Raw genomic sequence first — 19833 nt, 5'->3', positions numbered from 1 at the left:
AAGGGTATAGCCAATTTGCTTGCTTAGTCTAAAAGTAACCCCTCCCTCACTTTGTTTCGTGCTACACGTGTATTTACTACCTGTTTGCTTGAGAGTTCCAAAGACTGATCTCGAAACAGTCCAAGCATTAAGTGAAGATCACAGTTGCAATTTTCTCCCTTCTGAGAAGAAATTGGTGAACAGTTAATTCATAACCAGACCCCCACTGAGATGCTGCCAACTAGGTCAGCAAATGGTCCATTACTCAGGGTAGTCAACGGAAAACAACAAGCCGACCTGCAATCCACACCACTTCTGCACATAGTTTCCATGCCACCTTTCCCCTTAAAATCCCTTTAGCCAGCCTGAGACTCTGAGATGGCTTTTTGAGATTTCAGTCTGGCCATCTCCAAAGTTGCTAGCACATAAATAAACCTGCTTTCTTTCCATCAAGTAGTGAGCAGTTGAACCTGAGTTTGGTTACAATTATCTGGCATTCAGCACAGGGTGACAGGCCTCAGGCATCCAGCCTCTCTGGTTTCAAACAGATGGAGTAATTGGCCAAGGCAGCGTCAGGACTTACCTGTTCGCACTATGGGCAGAGTGACAACTGCTCACGAGTGCCAGCTGCTCATGGACAGCTGACCTCACAGCTGGGATTCTAAAGACATCCAGGAGCTGCTAAGAATTCTTTATCTCAGGTATCCTCCCTTCTTTCTCCATTGTGGCATCAGGTGCCTGCAACACTTCACTGGTGCAAGGAATACTATGATTGGGAAGCTGAAGGGCTTCAGGACTGCTTAAGCTAAACTGGTATGTACACCGAACATCCTCTGTCTCTGGCATTTTGGTTTTGTGGCATTTGGACCTAACACATGTTGTTTGCAGTACCAACTGGTTTGAGATAAGATTTATTAACTTTCCAGTCTCCCTCTATGGGAATTTGTTTGGGAGTACTCTGTTTTCTTTGATCTGTGTATTTGTGCTCCTTTGTTTCCTAACTTCAAAATGTGCAGCTCAATTTTTATTCTACCTAAGAGCCCATTGGGCCATATCCTGGCTGATTAAGAAGATTATAGCTACAAACCCATGACAAAAATAAGACTAAAACTAATTTAAGATCATTGGTTTAATGAAAACAGCTAAATCCTCTGAGTTATCGGCAAAAGCCCATCTGCTTAATGTTAAGGTTCTTACTTAGGTGAAATCTTATGTTCATAGGCATTAAAAATGGTTAAAAATTATTTTTAATATAAAATTAATTATAAAAAGACATAAAATTATGTTTTTATTGAAAAATTGTCTAAAAATTATTTAAAGGTTAATTCAAATTGTGGACTTTAAAAGTTATAAAAAAGAAAGAAAGGTAAACATTTCTGTATATAATTAGGTTGGCTATAATATTTAAACACATATATTTATATAACTTTTTAATGATAGTTCCCCTATGTTAAAACAAGATTTTCTTAAGGTATTGAGTTTCTCCTAATAAAATTATAAGATGTTTTTATGTTTAATTCTATAAACTGTTTTATTTATTTGACAACTTCTCAGATTCATATCTCAGAAGTTCAAATTTTGCTGCTTTCAGCTTTTTCTGTCTTTGAGAAGGCCTAAGATAATAACTCTGTCCTTCAATTTTTTTATCAGTCAGCTTCTGTAATTTTTTCCCTCTGATTCTAACTACTGTTATGGCCTGATGCTGAAATATTTTATATTAAAGGTCTAAAAAAATGGAAAAAGCAATATTTTCCCTAGTATAAATTGATTCTGTACTCTTGGCTTTATCTACATTTTTCAATGTAATCAGAAAACTTCTTATGTAGCTACTAAGAGTCATGTATTCTGCTATACTCATAACCATATAATTAGTTCAGACCCTCCATATCAAAGATGGTCAACAGACACTTAAACAGCAGATGGCTCAACATGTAGTGCTTATGGATATCAATTTTGTAAACTTGCTTTTTGACTCTCATGTTGTCTAAAAGGTTTAAGGGATTTATGAATGCCTGCCCACTTCCATTTCTGCCTGACCTAAAATGTTTAATTGGCTATAAGTCTTTTCGCTCTATTTCCCTTAGCCAGAGGGGCCCTACCTAGGGACAAGATAGACCTGGAGCAGGCAGCCACAACACCCTGGCAATATGGGTCAAAATAAAAGCATGGACATCAGCACCTTTCCAGGATTTAGGAGAGACTGAGCATCTGACACCTTTAAAAGTCTGAAAAGAAAAAAAAAAAAGAACCCTCCATTATCTCTGAAAACTGGTACCTGCGCAGCTTCATCTACAAAACAAGGACACTTCACTAGTCAGGCCTCTTCCTTTCTCCCTCCCAATAACCTGTCTTGAAACTAAAAGTTGTTTTTGGCCATCCTCTGAGCCCACATTCTTTCTATAACCTCATGATGTTATATAAGTTCTGTATTTTGTTGGGAGGTTGGAGTCTTCACTCTGAAGGCTCCCATATATACACAATAAATAAATTGGTATGCCTTTCCTCCTATTAGTCAATTTGCTTTGCGTCAGTAATTTTCAGTGAAACTTTAGGGGGCCAAGAGTCAATGGCCCCCACAGTTTATATACTATGTTTTTATACAATCATTTAGTCTCAGTAATGCTATTTGAATGGTTTTTTAAAGTTCCAATCTTCCATTAAAATTCTTCATTTTTTACTCTATTTTCCTATTTTTGTTTCCATTTCCTTAAACTTAATATTAAGAGATTTATTTTTTTTCAGATAACTCCAATATTTGGATCACCTGTGGGTCTACTTTTTTCTTAATTATTAGAGATATGATCTATATAAATTTTGTATCTTCTGCCAACCATCAGATATTTTTTCTTTTTCTTTTTATTATTATTATTATTTTTTGACAGAGTCTTGCTCTGTTGCCCAGGCTGGAGTGCAATGGCATGATCTTGGGTCACTGCAACCTCCACCTCCCAGGTTCAAGCGATTCTCCTGCCTCAGCCCCCCTAGTAGCTGGGATTACAGTTACCCACCACCACACCTGACAAATTTTTGTATTTTTTAGTAGAGATGTGGTTTCACTATGTTGGCCAGCCTGGTCTTGAACTCCTGACCTCAGGTGATCCACCCACCTTAGCCTCCCAAAGTGCTGGGATTACAGGCGTGAGCTACCGCACCCAGCATCACATATTTTAAAAAATGTAGTGCTCCACTGAACTCATCCTGCTTTATACCTGACGCAGTAATAGCTGATCACGGTCATCCTATCAGGCAAGCTCAGCTGGAAGAACAAGCTAGATAATTGCCCCATTGTAACTGCCCAGTGGTTTCACTTTGCCCTCTGCCTAGACAGAGCTGATTTATCAGGACAGGGGGATTGCAATAAAGTGTAATTCACCCGGAGTGGGGCTGTGTGGGAGATCAGAGTTTTGTTATTACTCAAATCAGTCTCCCTGAGCATTTGTTGATCAGAGTTTTTAAGGATAATTTGGCAGGGAGGGGCTGGGGAAGTGGAGAGTGCTGATTGGTCGAGTGGAGATATAATCATAGTGGAGTTGAAGTGAGGTTTTTCTTGCTGACTTCTGTTTGGGAGTGAGATCACAGAACCGATCGAGCCAGATTTCCAATCTGGGTGGTGTCCGCTGGTGCATCAGAATGCATGGTCTGCAAAATGTCTAAAGCACTAATCTTAGGCTTTACAACAGTGATGTTATTCCCAACAGCAATTTGGGGAGGCTCAGACTCTTGCATTCGGAAGCTGCATGGCCCCTAAACCATAATTTCTAATCTTGTAGCTAATTTGTTAGTCCTACAAAGGCAGCCTAGTCCCCAGGAAAGAAGGGGGTTTGTTTTGGGAAAGGGCTGTTATTGTCTTTGTTTCAAACAGTAGACTATAAACTAAGTTCCTCCCAAAGTTAGTTTGGCCTATGCCCAGGAATGAACTAGACAGCTTGGAGGTTAGAAGAAAGATGGAGTCAGTTCGGTCAGATCTCTTTCACTGTAGTAATCATCTCAGTTATACTTTTGCAGTGGCGGTTTCAATGTTAAGCCACACCATGATAGAGACGGGAGGCAGCCAACCGTCCCCTGGCAAAACCCTGCCTTCAAGCCTTAGCCTGAAGGCTGAAAAACCGAACTGGCGTCCCAAATGAAACTCACCCTTTCCCAACTGATTGTTTCTGAATAATGTCGACCTATGCACTGGGAGGACGGGATGGGGCCTGGGGAAGTTCACTGGGGAAGTTCCTGTCATTTGCAGTGGGGAGGAGCCTGGCCTCTCCTGTTCCAGTGTGGTAACCTGAGGTTCAATCGGTGAGGCAGAGAGCTTGTTAGCAGGACTTCATCTCATTTTGCTGAGTTGTCAATTTCCACTCCTCACCCTTCTGTGTGTCTGTGAGCTTTATCTTTCCTGGTCACGTGACATGACCTGGTTTTTGTTGTTTTTTTTTTTTTTCTATAACAATTCTACTTCCAGTTCTCCCTGGATCTCTCGAGTTTTTCACAGACATTCTTGTGTATTCGGTAAGGGCCCTTCCATCTGGTGAGTATCCACTTTTCATTGTTATTTCATATTATTCCACAGAATCTTTGTTCTGTTTTTCAGAAGCTTTCTCTACAGTTTTTTTCTGCTACCCAAGTAGCTCCAGTATATGTCGAACATTTGGAGGGGAAATTAATCATGAACTTGAGCTATTCAAATCTCCATGAAAGCTCTATACATGTCCCTCTCCCTCCACAGCAGCCCTCTTCCATGTTCTGGGCTCTGCAGAGGAATCTGTTACTTGCCCATGCTCAGAATTGGCAAAAATGCCTGGGATTAAAAGTCACTTCAAAAGGCAATCTTCCTTCTGAGCGTTTCTTCCTTCTCCATAATGTTCCTCCTCTAGATCTTGTTAAGAAACTCTTTGCTGCTTTCGGACAGGTGATTTCTAAATGCCATCTGGCATTTTTAGTTTTTCAAGGTGGGAGTCTTTATCTATTACCAGATATTCCAAACAACCCAGAAATAACGTATAATAATGTATTCCTTTAAAATACAAACTATTTAACAAACTTCCATCAGTGTTAGGTAGTTGACATGCCAATTTTTAACCAATTTTGGGGATTTTCACTGCCATCCTATGTTTTTTGATTGAAGGCAAGAGATCAGACTAGTGTAATCCAGTATTTATTGGCCCTAATTATCTCAGACACAGGAGTATGTTTTCAAACACTATCATGGAGTTATTTTTTACTGAAATATAAATAATATAATTTTGAATGAAGTCATCCTAATAAAGGCAATTCTATATTATAAACTCTTAAGTTATGACTGGTATGAAGAAAATGTAATAATAGTAAGGAGAGTGGTGATAATGACATTAATGATAAAATGTTCCAGGCATTGTGTATATTCCTATGTTTTGAATATTTTACTTATTTTTCATAGAAACTTTTAAGATATATATGATTAGTATTTACATTTTCAAGTACTGAAACTGAGATTGAGGACAGTTAATTTACTTCTCATAACTATAGAATCATTAGTCTCTTTTAGATAGTACCCAGACAGCCTAATTCCATACTCTTTTAACATTAGGCTGTACAAAAAATAAATAAATAAAAAACAAGATTAGTCTCTAACCAAGGAAATCAACATTGTTTTATGTTATACATTTTCTATATTCCTAGAAGCCTTTAATAAGATGCTCCAGGTTAGCAGTTTTATTTCAACCCAAAGCATATGGATTGCTCCATTTGTGTGCTCTTGAGCAAAAGCTGAATTCAGAGGGATTTGGTAAATGAATGAAGTCACTCTCCCCTCAGGGATTGGGCAGTGCATATTCCAAAGAAGGAGATTCATAGAGAAAGAAGTCAAATTTATTTAACAAAAAAGTACATGAATATTTTGAAGAATATTAAAAAATCAACTATAATCTTACTAGATAATTACCAAGAATATGAAAATGTTAAATCTAGGTACGTAAAAGTCTCCAGGACACTTTAACCCTTGTATTTAACAGTATAAAAACAACCTCCACTTTGGATTTCTGTTAGTCAATATTATATCCTTTGGTTTCTTTTGAAAGGCACCATAAGTCATGATAGACGGTAAATCTAATATAGTGACAATTTCAAAACAATTCAAACAGTTGCAATGTAAGATCACTTTTTTATGCATTTATTTGTCAGGCCAAGATTCTTTCATGAAACGCTTAACAATTATGTGAGATTTGTTGCTGTATTTCTCTAAACATTGTTCAAGTTCCTACATAAAAAAAATTAATTTGCAACTGTTGCTATAATTTTTTTCTTCAAAAACTAGTAGTTACAATCTTATATTAAAAAAACACTTTTTGTCTTAAAATTGTTTCTTTTTACATCTTTAAAAAATCAACTCTATTAAATAACATTTTTAAAGTGCATATGAAAGTCTCAACCCAAAACCTTCGATGGGAGAAAAAAAAGTTTAATTTTTTTTTTTAAGATTTTGAAACAATGCCCAATAACCTAAACATGGAGACTTCTTATTTTTGCCTAGTCAAAATTCCAATTATTTTATTTGCAAAAAATCTGAATGAATGCAAAGATTTTGTATATCTCATCCTTAATAGAAGCCAGATCTGCATTTCAACCCCAGGAAGCCAGGTCCCATTGAGAATGAAATGTGAGCACAGAAAGCTCATTCTGAACCTTATTTTGGACAGTAGTCTTACAATTTTGCTGGTACTTTGAGTATTCTCAAGGATTATCCTGAAGATAGAATTTTCTCAGATAGTTATTTGTTCTGTTTTCATCAGACACACTACCATACAAACCAGAGCAAGCTTAGTAGTGGTTTCCTTATCAACTAGCATCTCTATTTAACACTTATAGTAATGATTTGCAGACGTTTTTATTTGTGATAAGAAATTAAAAAAAACTATTTCTGTAGTAAGCTACCTGCAATGCTCTAGTGTTAGTTAAACTCAGTTTGATGGATTTTGAAATAAAAAACAATCATTTATAGCCCAATCTTTTTCTTTTTCTTTAAAGAAGGGGTTCTACTGGTAATCCTTTCTAGCTATCAGCAGCAATAACAGTCAAGGAAGAAATGTTTTCTCCCAAAGAGCAAAACTTAATATTTACAACAACAAAAAAAAATGGTACAAAAGGCCACAGAAAAACCTGTAATACTGCAATATTGATGGGATAAAAGCACATAATTGGCTCCCTTGAAAGTCTTATCAGACCGGAAATATTAGCTCACATAAAATTATCCAATTAGGTCAAGATCCAGGGAAGAAAACATTTTCTCAAAGGCATTTTTGTAGTTAAAGTCAGTAAAATAATAATCTTTACCATTCTTAATATTGTATTTCATAAACCTATATAATGAAAGAATATTTCCCCTTAAACTAAAAGTATAGGTAAGTATGTTCTACATTTTTGTTTGTTAAAAATATAGTTTACCGGTTTTCTTATGATGCTTTATTTTTCTCGTAATTAGCTATACAATTTTCATTTGCATTTTTTATTTTAGCACGAATATGAGTCAAATCTGAAGGGCTCAGAACATTCAGGACATACACAAATGTGATGCAAAAAAACTTATTTATTGAAGACAATTTTGTTAGAGCTGCTGTTTCCAGGAGTCCTATGAAAGTAAGCAAACGTTTCTGTTGTAGTAAGTGTCATACCATATAGAATTACTTTTTAAATATTCAGCTAAAATTACTTTTGTGCTTTTATTTGCTTTTTTATAAAAAGTAAATTTTGAATTATGTGGAACACTGATTTACCTTTCAGCCTAGTAGCAGCTTCTAAATCACTTTTTATTTTATTTTGCCTTTAGGCTGTGTACAAAAAAGCATGATTTCTGGCAGTGAATATGAGCAGCTGGTGCTAAGGTTATTAAATAAGGTGTATCCTAGATGCACTTAACTTTTTGGGAATGTTGTTACATGCAAAACATATGGGAAAGATGCCAGTCCACTTAAAGTAAGGAAAAAAATCATGCTCATTTATTTAAATTTTGTTTTAAGTGCATATATAAGTGCCTACAGATAAACTTTGCTGAAGTGAAGTTAAAATAGCATGTCCTTTAAAAAAAGTACTGTATTAAATAATTAGTTTTATCCAGAATATAGATGTCTCCAAACACTCTTTGCATAAATATTATCCAAGAAGACAATTACTGTTCACCAAGACTTGCAATTTTATAAAGATTCAGAGAGTAAAGAGAAAAGTTTCCTATATACCTGTAAGAGGAAATGGACACAAGCTAAATTAATTAATTAATTAATTAATTCTTGGTATTTAAAAGTACCAAAAAAGTAAGGTTTTAAGGTTTTTTAGTTATTAAATATAACATGTTCAGCACACATATGACACATATGATATGCTACTTATGTTAATTTAGTATATTTGTACCTGGACAGAATGAGATCCAGCTGCTTGCTCTCATGGTCCAATAACATGATTCAGACAGACTGGAAAAGAAGGGAGTTTATTTCAGCAACTGATTACAGCTAGAAGGTTGGAGTAACTCATCAGACCAATTAAAATTTACAAGTTTTTGTTCTAGTGCTTGTATACATTTTAGACATGAAGTCTACAAGTGGGAGTGCACCTACAAGCAGGAGTGTTTCATTCAATCTATATATTTAATCTTTAACTGGGATCTGGGGTCTGGAAAGCTTTCTCTAGAGTCTTAGAAAGTTTCTTAATTTTAAGTGGGCCCTGGTACGAAGTGCATGTCTAAGAAAGCTTGTATTATTTGGTCAGACTTTAAGGTCTGAGAAAACCCAGGTGGGGTCTTAATGGGTTTGTTTTTGCATTGCAGCCCTTGTACTCCCGCGCACATTCCTCCAGTTCTTTAATGTTTAACTTATGCAGTCATCAAAATTATAGCAAAGGGTTAGTGGAATTGATGTAGTTACCAATGGACAAAATGATAAAGGAAATATGGTATATGTATATACAATTAAATACTATTTGAAATAGTTATCAATGGACAAAATGATAAAGAAATATGATATATGTATATACAATTGAATACTATTTGGATATAGAAATAATGAAAACATGTCATTTGCAGCAACATGCATGAAACTAGAGGTTGTTATGTTAAGTGAAATAACCCAGGCACACAAAGGCAAATATTGCATGTTCTTATTCAGATGTGGAAGCTAAACAATGTTGATACCTGGAGCAGAGCAAGCTTCTCTAACCTGGGTCCCGAAGGCTGCATGGGGCCCGCAGGCTTCAGGCAGCCCAGGATGGCTTTGAATGCGGCCCTAGACAAATTTGTAAACTTTCTTAAAACGTTATAAGGTTTCTTGTGATTTTTTTTTCTTAGCTCATCTGCTATCAGTAGTGCATTTTATGTTTGGCCCAAGACAATTCTTTTTCTTCCATTGTGGCCCAGGGGTGCCAAAAGATTGGATATCACTGGAGTAGAGAGTAGAATGATAGTTACTAGGGTCTGGGAAGGGTGTGGGTATGTGTGTGTTAGTGGAGGTGAATGAAGAAAGATTGATGTAATGGGTACAAACAGAGTTAGATAAAAGAATTAAGTTCTAATGTTCAATAACACAGTAGGGTGACTATAGTTAACAACAAGGTATTGTATATTTCAAAATAGCTAGGAGAGCACCTGAAATGTTCTCAGTATGTAGAAATGCTAAATGTTCAAGGCGACAGATATCCTAGATATCCTGAGTTGATCATTACACACTCTACGTATGTAACAAAATACCGTATGTACCTCATAAATATACACAAACATTATGTATTAATAAAGAAGATAATATAAAAATTCCTGTAAAGATAAAATATGTAGCATTTAAAAATATAAAATGATTATATGTCATGAATATTCCTAAACTGAAAATAGTGTTTTCTATTAAAATGCCTTTTTAAAATACTTATAATGTAGTTAATGTTTTTAGCCATTGCACCTTATCAAGAAAACAACATAAAGACACACATAAGGAAACTTATAAAGAAAATGTATTTATTTGTAAGAAATACTGTATTTTTAGACTAGGTTAATTAGGTAAATGCTATACTTTTAAGCAAGGTTACATGTTACATTTTTATAAAATTGTTTTGTATAATATTTATTTGATTGCAATTGTTTTTTGACATTCAGAAAATGATACTTTTTATGTGTTAATTTTAACTATCTCCCTCAGTATAAAAGTATTATGCTCACTGATGTCATAATATAAACTTCTACTGGTTATTAGCATAATTTTATATATTTTGTTGAAATTTCTCTTGATATGTACCACTTGTTATCAGACTTTGGAAATATCTGCATATAGAGATAGTATATTTTTTAAAATAAAACTTGCTACTCTTATACTTAAAATATTTGCATTAAAGTATCTCTATATGAAAAATGTGACTCTCTAAGAGTGGTACATTAAAATTACCAATGTGAAATAAATCTGTTTTGCACCACTCAATTAAGTAAGGAAAACACTTTTTTAATGTATCTTTGACTTCTGATAATATGAAAAATAAATTATGGAATCAAGGGCAATGACCTTTGAGCCTTACTGATCCTCTCATAGAACAGAAAGTATAAAGAGAATGTTTCCTGCAGCACATGAATGTGTAGAGAATAAAGAATTTCTGAGACTGTGTTGTGTCTTTAAAATAGATTTTTGCTTTCCATAACATATCGACAGTATTTATTTCAAAGTTTTTTTCTAATTATTCATAAAAAATTACTCGTTTCAATAATTTTATTCATTTTGTTTATAGTTATGATAGCATTCTTTTTTTTTTTTTTGAGACGGAGTCTCGCTCTGTCGCCCAGGCTGGAGTGCAGTGGCGCGATCTCGGCTCACTGCAAGCTCCGCCTCCCGGGTTCACGCCATTCTCCTGCCTCAGCCTCCCGAGTAGCTGGGACTACAGGCGCCCGCTACCACGCCCGGCTAATTTTTTTGTATTTTTAGTAGAGACGGGGTTTCACCGTGTTAGCCAGGATGGTCTCGATCTCCTGACCTCGTGATCCGCCCGCCTCGGCCTCCCAAAGTGCTGGGATTACAGGCGTGAGCCACCGCGCCCGGCCAGCATTCTTAATAGTTTTAGAAAATTAGCATATGACAAATTGTATAGAATAAAAAACATTTGTGATGAAATATTTGAAGTATTGAAGAGATACGATTAGAAGAGATGTTGTCAAATGTATTCATTTATGTTTCTGAATAACTCAGGTGAGGTTTATGTTGCAGATTAAAAAACAAATAAAATATTTAGATTTTTAAACTCTCTAACTTATATAGCATTAATTATTTTAATCACTATATGTACATTTAGGCTTAAAAACAGAAGCTGTAAGGCTAAAAAGCACAAAAGACCCAATTACAACACATACAACGGCAGATCTAAAAATACTGTCATCTTTCAAAAACCATGGGAAATTGGTTTCAGGCTTTCCCCCACACAAGGATACTCAGGGATGCTCAAGTACCTTTTATAAAATGGAGTAGTACTTACATATAACAAACACACACTCTCCAGTATGCTTTAAATCATCTCTAGATTACTTATATTACTTAATACAGTGCAAATGTTATTTAAATAGTGGTTATACTGTATTTTTATCTGTATTATTTTTATTGTTTTATTGTTAGTTTTATTGTTTTCCCTCAATATTTTCAATCTGTAGTTGGTTGAATACATGGATACAGAATACAGATATAGGGGGCCAACTGTACTTCAAATCATTTCTAGATTACTTAGAATTCCTAATACAATGTAAATGCTATTGAACTTGTTGTTACACTTTCTTTTAAAATTTGTTTTTTTGTTGTTGTATTTTAAAATTATTTTTATTTGTAAATATTTCTCATCTGTTGTTGGTTGAATCTGCGGATGTGGGACCCACAAATACAGAGGGCCAACTGTATATATTCCCTAGACCCCATTGATTGTTTCCCTCTTACACTGCTCAGATTCAGAGACAAAGCTGTATAACCTTATTAAATTCTGCACAGTAGAGAAAATAGTGAAGTTTAAGAAGTATACATGTTTAAATCTGCCTTTGGATGTGTTCTCTCTGGTCAAGCCTGCATTGATAATCTCTGGGAGGTAAACCTAAGAGTAAGGTCCAGCCTCAGGGTTGTCAAAATTGTTGACTGGAGAATCCCATTATAATATCTTCAACTGTCTATCTTAGTATAGAGGTTTTACACTTGTATTTTTACTTTAAGGTATTCCATTTAGGAGCATTGAATATCAGACACATCCTTAAGGAGATTATCAACAAGGATAGAGTACTAATACAATTTGGGTCAGCAGGGAAATACTGTGTTCATTTATATTGTTGAACCTTTTTAAGTTGTCTACAAAATTGCCACTCAATGTATTCAATTGCTGCCACAAGTTTTGGATATAAGACCACCGATGTCTTTATGACATTGCAAATTGCTCAATAATTTATTTTTGGGGAGATGATTGAATTTTGTTTTTGGTAGGAGCTCAAAAAAAAGCATTAACAAAGAGCAGGACCTTCAGATTATAATACATATGGAATATAAACAATAATAGTAACATTAGTTGTTTATTATGCTAGTCATATCACTTTCTGGGTCAAATAATTATCCCAAAAACTCATAATAGAATTTGTATTATTTTGATTTTCATTTTAGATATAATAATATTAATGTTGATAAAGTTTATAAATTTCTAATAATCACATATCTAATAAACCAAGAAGGCAGGATTCAAACTCATGAAACCTGAATTATCAAGTCACACTTTTAAATGTTATATAATATGAAAATAGTGGCAGATAACTGAAGACAAAGAAATAAGATCAAATAATATCAGTAATCTGATGAAATTAATTATTTTACAGATCATAATAATATATAAAGGTTTTTTATACTGTATGAAAATTATATATTTGTATCTGATACAATGAACAAACAAGGCTCATACCATGGAAACATGAGCAATTTTCTCTTTTTACTCAAGATGTATTCAGAATAGTGATTCAAGGTGGCTCACTAGAGGCATCTGGCATTCATCTGCTCCACAAAGAAAAAACAAAAATAGTGAGTTGATAATTATACTTCAAATAGAGTTTCAGGAAGGAACACTAGAATTCAGCAGAGAAGTGACAGAAAAGACCTCAGGCATTAAAGAGGGAAAGTGAGGTAGCTAGCCCCAAAGCTCCCTAGCAAAGAGAAAAGGTATGTGAGAGAGCCTGGTAGTCCACATTCCCACTGCAGACTCCTGCAATTCTAGTCATGAGAGAGAGACACCCCCTAAGACTTGTGGGCCCTGAAACTAGGATAGTGAACTGCCTGGGGTATACATGATGGAAATGTTTCAGAGAGGGAGTTCATGCTGGGTCCCACATGCCTCACATCTGAAGATGGGATTTTCCATAAGAAGAGACAAAGAAGGTTACTAAATAATGATAAAGGGGGTAAATTTACAAAATAATACAACAATTTTAGATATATGTGCAACCATCACTGGAGCACCCAAACAATAATAAGGAAATATTATTAGAGCTCAGGAGAGAGACAGGACTCAATACAATAGTAGCTGTAGACCTCAACACCCCACTTTCATCATTGGACAGATCTTCCAGACAGAAAATCAATAAACATTGGACTTAATCTGCACTATAGACTACGTGGACCTAACAGATATTTACAGAACATATCATCCAAGAGCTGCAGAATACACATTCTTTTCCTCAGCACATAGATTATTCTCAAGGATAGACCATATGTTGAGTCACAAAACAAGTCTTAAAACATATAAAAAAAAAAACTAAAATAGTTTTAAACCTCTTCTATGAACACAATGAAATAAAACTAGAAAAAATAGCAAGAGGAATTTTGGAAACTATACTAACTAATACATGAAAATTAAACAATATGCTCCTGAATGACCATTGGGTCAATGAAGACATTAAGAAGGAAATTGAAAATTTTCTTGAAACAAATGAAAATGGAAACACAATATACCAAAATGTATGGTATACAGCAAAAGCAACACTGAGAGGAAAGTTTATATCTATAAGTGCCTACATCAAAAAAGAGAAAAAGCTTTAAAAAACAATCTAATAATGCATCTTAAAGTTCTAGAAAAGCAAGAGTAAACCAAGCCCAAACTTAGTAGAATAAAAGAAATAATAAAGATTGGAGCAGAAATAAACAAACTGAAATTAAAACAATACAAAAGATCAGTGAAAGAAAAAGTTGTTTTGTTTTTAAACAAAATTGACAAATCTTTAGCCATACTAACTTAGAAAAAAAGAGAAAATCCAAATAAATAAAATCAGAAATGAAAAAAATGACACTTTACAACTGAACTGCAGAAATTCAAAATATCATTAGTGACTACTATGAGCAACTGTATACCAATAAATTGGAAAATCTGGAAGAATAGACAAATTCCTAGATACAGACCACCTATCAACATTGAACCAGGTAGAAATCCAAAATCTGAACAGAACAATAACACATAAGAGGATTGAAGCTGTAATAAAAAGTCTGCCAGTATAGAAGAGCCTGGGACCTGATGGCTTTACTACTGAATTCTACCAAACTTTTGAAGAAGAATTAATACCAATACAACTCAAACTATTCTTAAAAATAAAAGAGGAGGGAATATTTCCAAACTCACTCTACACGGCCACTACTATCCTGATACTAAAACCAGACAAAGACACATCCAAAAAGTAAATAAATAAATAAAACTGCAGGCCAGTAACTCTGATGAATATTGATGCCAAAATCCTCAAGAAAATACTAGCAAACCAAATTCAACAATACATTGGAAAGATAATTCGTCATGACAAAGTGGAATTTATCCCTGGGATACAAGGATGGTTTGAGATATGCAAATCCAATTAATGTGATATATCAACAGAATGAAGGATAAAAATCATATGATCATTTCAACTGATGTCAAAAAAGCAGTTGATAAAATTTAACATCCCTTCATGATAAAAGCCCTCAGAAAATTGGCATAGAAGGAACATACCTCAACATAATAAAAGCCATATATGGCAGACCCACAGCTAGTTTCATAGTGAATAGGGAAAAACTGAAAGTTTTTCCTCTAAGATCTGGAACACAACAAGGATGCCCACTGTCACCACTGTTATTCAACATAGTACTGAAGTCCTACCTAGAGCAATCAGACAAGCGAAAGATATAAAGTCTATCCTAATTGGAAAGGAATAAGTCAGATTTTCCTTGTTTGCAGATATTATCATCTTAATTTGGAAAAACTGAAGACTTCACAAGAAAACTGAGAACTGATAAATTCAGTAAAGTTGCAGAATACAAAATCAACATACAAAAACCAGAAGCATTTCTATATTCTAACAGTGAACATTGTGAAAAAGAAATTAAAAAATCCCCTTTATAATAACCATATATAATATTATATATCTAAAAATTAACCAAACAAATGAAAGATTTCTACAATAAAAACTATAAAACACTGATGAAAAATATTGAAGAGGACAACAAAAAATCTTCCATGTCCATTGATTGGAAGAATCAGTATTGTTAAACTGTCCAAACTACTGAAAGCAATCTACAGATTCAATGCAATCCCTATCAAAATACCAATGATATTTTTGACAGAAGTAGAAAAAAAAATCCCAAATGTATATGCAACCACAAAAGACCCATGATAGCCAAAGCTATCCTAACTAAAAAGAACAAAATAAGGAATCACATTACCTGACTTCAAATTATACTACAGAACTATAGTAACAAAAACAGCATGCTACTGGCATAAACACAGACACATAAATCAATATAACACAATAGAAAATGCAGAAACAAATCCACATACCTACAGTGAACTCATTTTTGACAAAAATTGCCAAGAACATACACTGGAGAAAAGAGAGTCTCTTCCTCAAATGGTGCTGGGAAAAATGGATATCCATATGTGGAAGAATTAAACTGAACCCTATCTCTCATCATATACAAAAATTAAATCAAAATGGATTAAAGACTTAAGTCTAAGCTTTCAAACTATGAAAGTACTGCAGGAAAACATTGGAGAAGCTCTGCAAGATACTGGTCTGGGCAAAGATTTCTAGAGCAATACAGCACAAGTACAAGTGAGCAAAGCAAACATGGACAAATGGGATCACATCAAGCTAAAAAGCTTTCGCACAGTAAAGGATACAATCAACAAAGTGAAGACAACCCACAGAATGGGAGAAAATATTTCCAAACTACTCATCTGACAAGTGATTAATAAATAACCAGATTATATAAGGCTCAAACAACTTTATGGGTAAAGATCTAATAATCAAAGAAATGGGCACAAGAATTGATTAGACATTTCTCAAAAGAAGACATACAAATGGTAAACAGGCATATAAAAAGGTGCTCAGCATTGCTGATCATAAGAGAAATGAAAATCAAAACTACAATGAGATATGATCTCACCCCAGTTAAAATAGCTTACATTCAAAAGACAGGCAATAACAAATGCTGATGAGGATGTAGAGAAAAGGGAACCCCAGTACCTTGTTGGTGGGAATGTAAATTAGTACAACGACTATGGTGAACCCTTTGGAGGTTCCTCAAAAAACTAAAAATTCAGTTACCATATGATCCAGCAATCTCACTGCTGGGTATATACCCAAAATAAAGGAAATCATTATATCAAAGACATTTCTGCACTCCTATGTTTGTTGCAGCACTGTTTACAATAGCTAAGATTTGGAAGCAACCTAAGTGTCCATCAATGAATGGATATAGACAATGTAGTATTTATACACAAGGGTATATTATTCAGCTTTAAAAAATAATGTGATCCTGTCATTTACAACAACATGGATGGAACTGGAGGTCATTATGTTAAGTGAAATAAGTCAGAAAGACAAACATTACATGTTCTCATTTATTTGTGTGATCTAATAATGGAAACAATTGAACTCATGGACATAGAGGGTAGAAGGATGATTACTAGAGGCTGGGAAGGGTAGTGGGGTCTGGAGGGGTGGTAGAGATGATTAATGGGTACAAAAAATAGAAGAATGAATAAGACTAACTATTTGATAGCACAACAGGGTGACTATAGTCAATAACAACTTAACTGTGCATTTTAAAATAACTTAAAAGTTGTAATTGGATTGTTTGCAACTCAATGGATAAATGCTTGAGGGGACGAATACCCATTCTTCAAGATGTGCTTATTTCACATTGCATGTCTATATCAAAACATTACATATACCCCATAAATATATACACCTAATATCTACCCACAAAAATTAAAAAACAGAGAGAGACAGGAGAGGTAAGGAAGGAGAGGAAGAAAGAGAAAAAATTACCACAAAAATGTATATTATATGAGAAGTCATCTCATATGAAAAGGCATAAATATATTAATTTTATAGATAACTGAATATAAAATAAGTCAATATTCAGTAAATAACATTTGCTGTTGAAATAAGATATGAAAACATAGTGGTAAAAAAATAAATATGTTAAAAAAGCAGGTATGGGCCACATAATAAAGAATTATGTATGTGATGCCATCTTCAGAAGAATGGAGAACCAAAGAGAGTTTTAAATCTGGAAAGTTTCATCTTCATAGTTATAGTTTTAAAAATATTTGAGAGAATAATGCATAATGATGTTATGAGAGGTAAAACTGGTAGCAGGAGAAAATGTCAAGCAGTAAACATGATATTCTAATTTTTCTAATGAAAAATGAAGAAAACTAAATTTCAGCGGCTGTCAAAGGCTGAGAGAGAAAATAACTCAAGAAATATTGAGAAAGTAAATTTTATAGGTCTCTGAAACAAATTAGATGTTTGGTGTTAGATTTTAAAATGTATTAATTATATAAATGTGTGTGTATATAGTTTTCATGAGATGCAGAAAACCACTCTTCTTATCTTTTTCTTTTTTTCTGACAATGATACCAAATTTTCTTTTATAACAACAGTGCTTTAAACTATTCTTACGAATCCCTTCAATGTGTATTCCAGCAGATGCTGTCTATGTCTAACTAACTCTGTAAGCTCCTTTTTTGATTCCTCTGCCTGAAGATTTTGTCCCCACTGAAGCTTGGTCCACCTCAATGCAGTAGACTGGTGGGCAGATGGAGTATAGCATTGTGAGAAGGAAGTAAATGTCATGGGGCCCTTATGTGAGATGATACTGAAGTTTGTTTTTAGAAGTTTCTTAGCAGGATTCAGGTCTATTTACCTCTAGCAATAACTCACTCATCAATATATTCTTTATTGGTTTTCCCTAAGCCCTGTTTCTCTTGTCTAATTTCTCAGTTCTGCTTCCTGACATCATCAACCAAAAGAATTACCTGCACCCAAGCCCTGGTTTCAGGCCTTATTTGGAAGGAATTCAAAATGAAGACCAGTATCAATTGCATTGATCTTGCTATAAATAAGAGATCCCTTAATAGGTATGAAAGTAAGGCGAGATATAAAAGTTATTACCATTGTAAAATCTATGACTAAAATGGATTGAAATTTACAGAACTCCAGAAAAATATTTGATTTAAGTTTGGAAACCAGTTTGTGCACTAACTTGCCATCATATATTATAATTAACTATTTAAGATTAATTTTCACCATTTCTAGAAAATCACACTTTCCACAGTCTCCATGCTTTTGAAAAATTAGAAGTAATATTATGAAACAAAAAAGACATTTATTAATTTCATGACTAAGATATTTTGAAACACAGCTATGTGGAATATTCCTTATCTAGGCACTTAAGTAATATGTCTTTACATTTTTAGCACTGCTTTTCATTTCTTTTAGCCTGCTATAAGTATAGCTTATAAAGTTACCTTACATAAAATATTATGCAAAACTTTCAGTAAAAATATAACCAAGAAAATATTGATTTGACTTTAATAATGACTCATAGAATTATAATATTTTACATTTCTAAAACCCATCAAAATTTTTGAACAAGGGAACTTTTACAGTCAGTCCAACATTCCACTTAAATTTAAGTCACAATTATTATTAAGAGCTCACTAGGAACCAAACTGGCAGAAAAAACTCTTTTCCTAAATACATCTCAATAAGCTTAAGTGTATGCTAGTATTTGGAAATAGACCTTACATTTCATTTTATTCTCTGGTTGTATGCACAGCAACAATTCACTTGTAGTTCCAAAATTTATTTCCATTGAGTTTTATTTTTTTTTGTATATATCTTGTTTTGTATTGCTTCTTTTCTTTAATATTCTTTTGAATAAAATTTTTTAATGGCTTGTCATCTTCTTGATAGCATGAGAAATTGTTGAAACAAATGATTCTTGCTTCCATTGTAAATAAAATAAATGGGTCATTTGCTGGGTTAATATGGAATATTTATATCAACTATGTCACATGTAACTGCTTTCCTTTGTAAATGATATACAAACTTGCCATGAAAAAGATCAATTGTGTAAATCAACTATCAAGATTAAATTTATCAAATCCTTTTATTTTAATGGAATTTTATTGGCTGACTTTAGAAAGTTTTCTCATTAAAACAATCTTTGCTCTCCTTGATTATATGGCTTCAGAATGTTGGAATTTTAAAGCTATATTTGCATAAACCTAACCATGGTTGCCTATCAAATATTTTCCAAAAGCTTCTCAATAATATTGCCATTTATTTTCTTTTCCATGGGGATGCAGCAGACACATCATGCAGCCAATAGGAAATAATTTGTCAGCCAAACCACATTCCAACCTAATTATGCCCACCTGGTACAGAGGAACTCTACACATGTGCAAAGAGTGATGAAATGAATATGCTGTCTTTTTTAATGCAATCAACAGTGATATTCAAATGTGATTCTTTGCTTGCTGTTAAGTTTTATTAAACACAATGAAAAAAATGAAAACAAGGTTTCCAAGTGTCATGAAAAAGATTAAAGCACA

At 33.9% G+C, this 19833-nt stretch overlaps 2 long non-coding RNA genes across 2 annotated transcripts in view; one reads left to right on the top strand and one right to left on the bottom strand.

The window, feature by feature from the left end:
• Positions 1 to 4261: 4261 nt before the first annotated feature.
• LOC134809836 (uncharacterized) lies at positions 4262 to 19773 on the top strand. Its single transcript, XR_010156395.1, has 3 exons — positions 4262 to 4495; positions 7457 to 7578; positions 18218 to 19773. It is a non-coding gene; the product is annotated as an uncharacterized LOC134809836 (long non-coding RNA).
• The window catches only part of LOC129143769 (uncharacterized), a 150770-nt gene continuing 136735 nt past the window's right edge, over positions 5799 to 19833 (bottom strand). The window contains exons 3-4 of the long non-coding RNA XR_008547613.1: positions 8347 to 8405; positions 5799 to 7570 (exon numbers count right to left, since the gene is read on the bottom strand). This is a non-coding gene — a long non-coding RNA (uncharacterized LOC129143769). The remainder of the gene's footprint in view (positions 7571 to 8346; positions 8406 to 19833) is intronic.

Source organism: Pan troglodytes, chromosome 3 (assembly GCF_028858775.2).
Source record: "Pan troglodytes isolate AG18354 chromosome 3, NHGRI_mPanTro3-v2.0_pri, whole genome shotgun sequence".
Taxonomy (NCBI): Eukaryota; Metazoa; Chordata; class Mammalia; order Primates; family Hominidae; genus Pan; species Pan troglodytes.
Note: the sequence above shows the minus strand (reverse complement) of the source record. Positions and strands in the feature narration are given on the sequence as shown.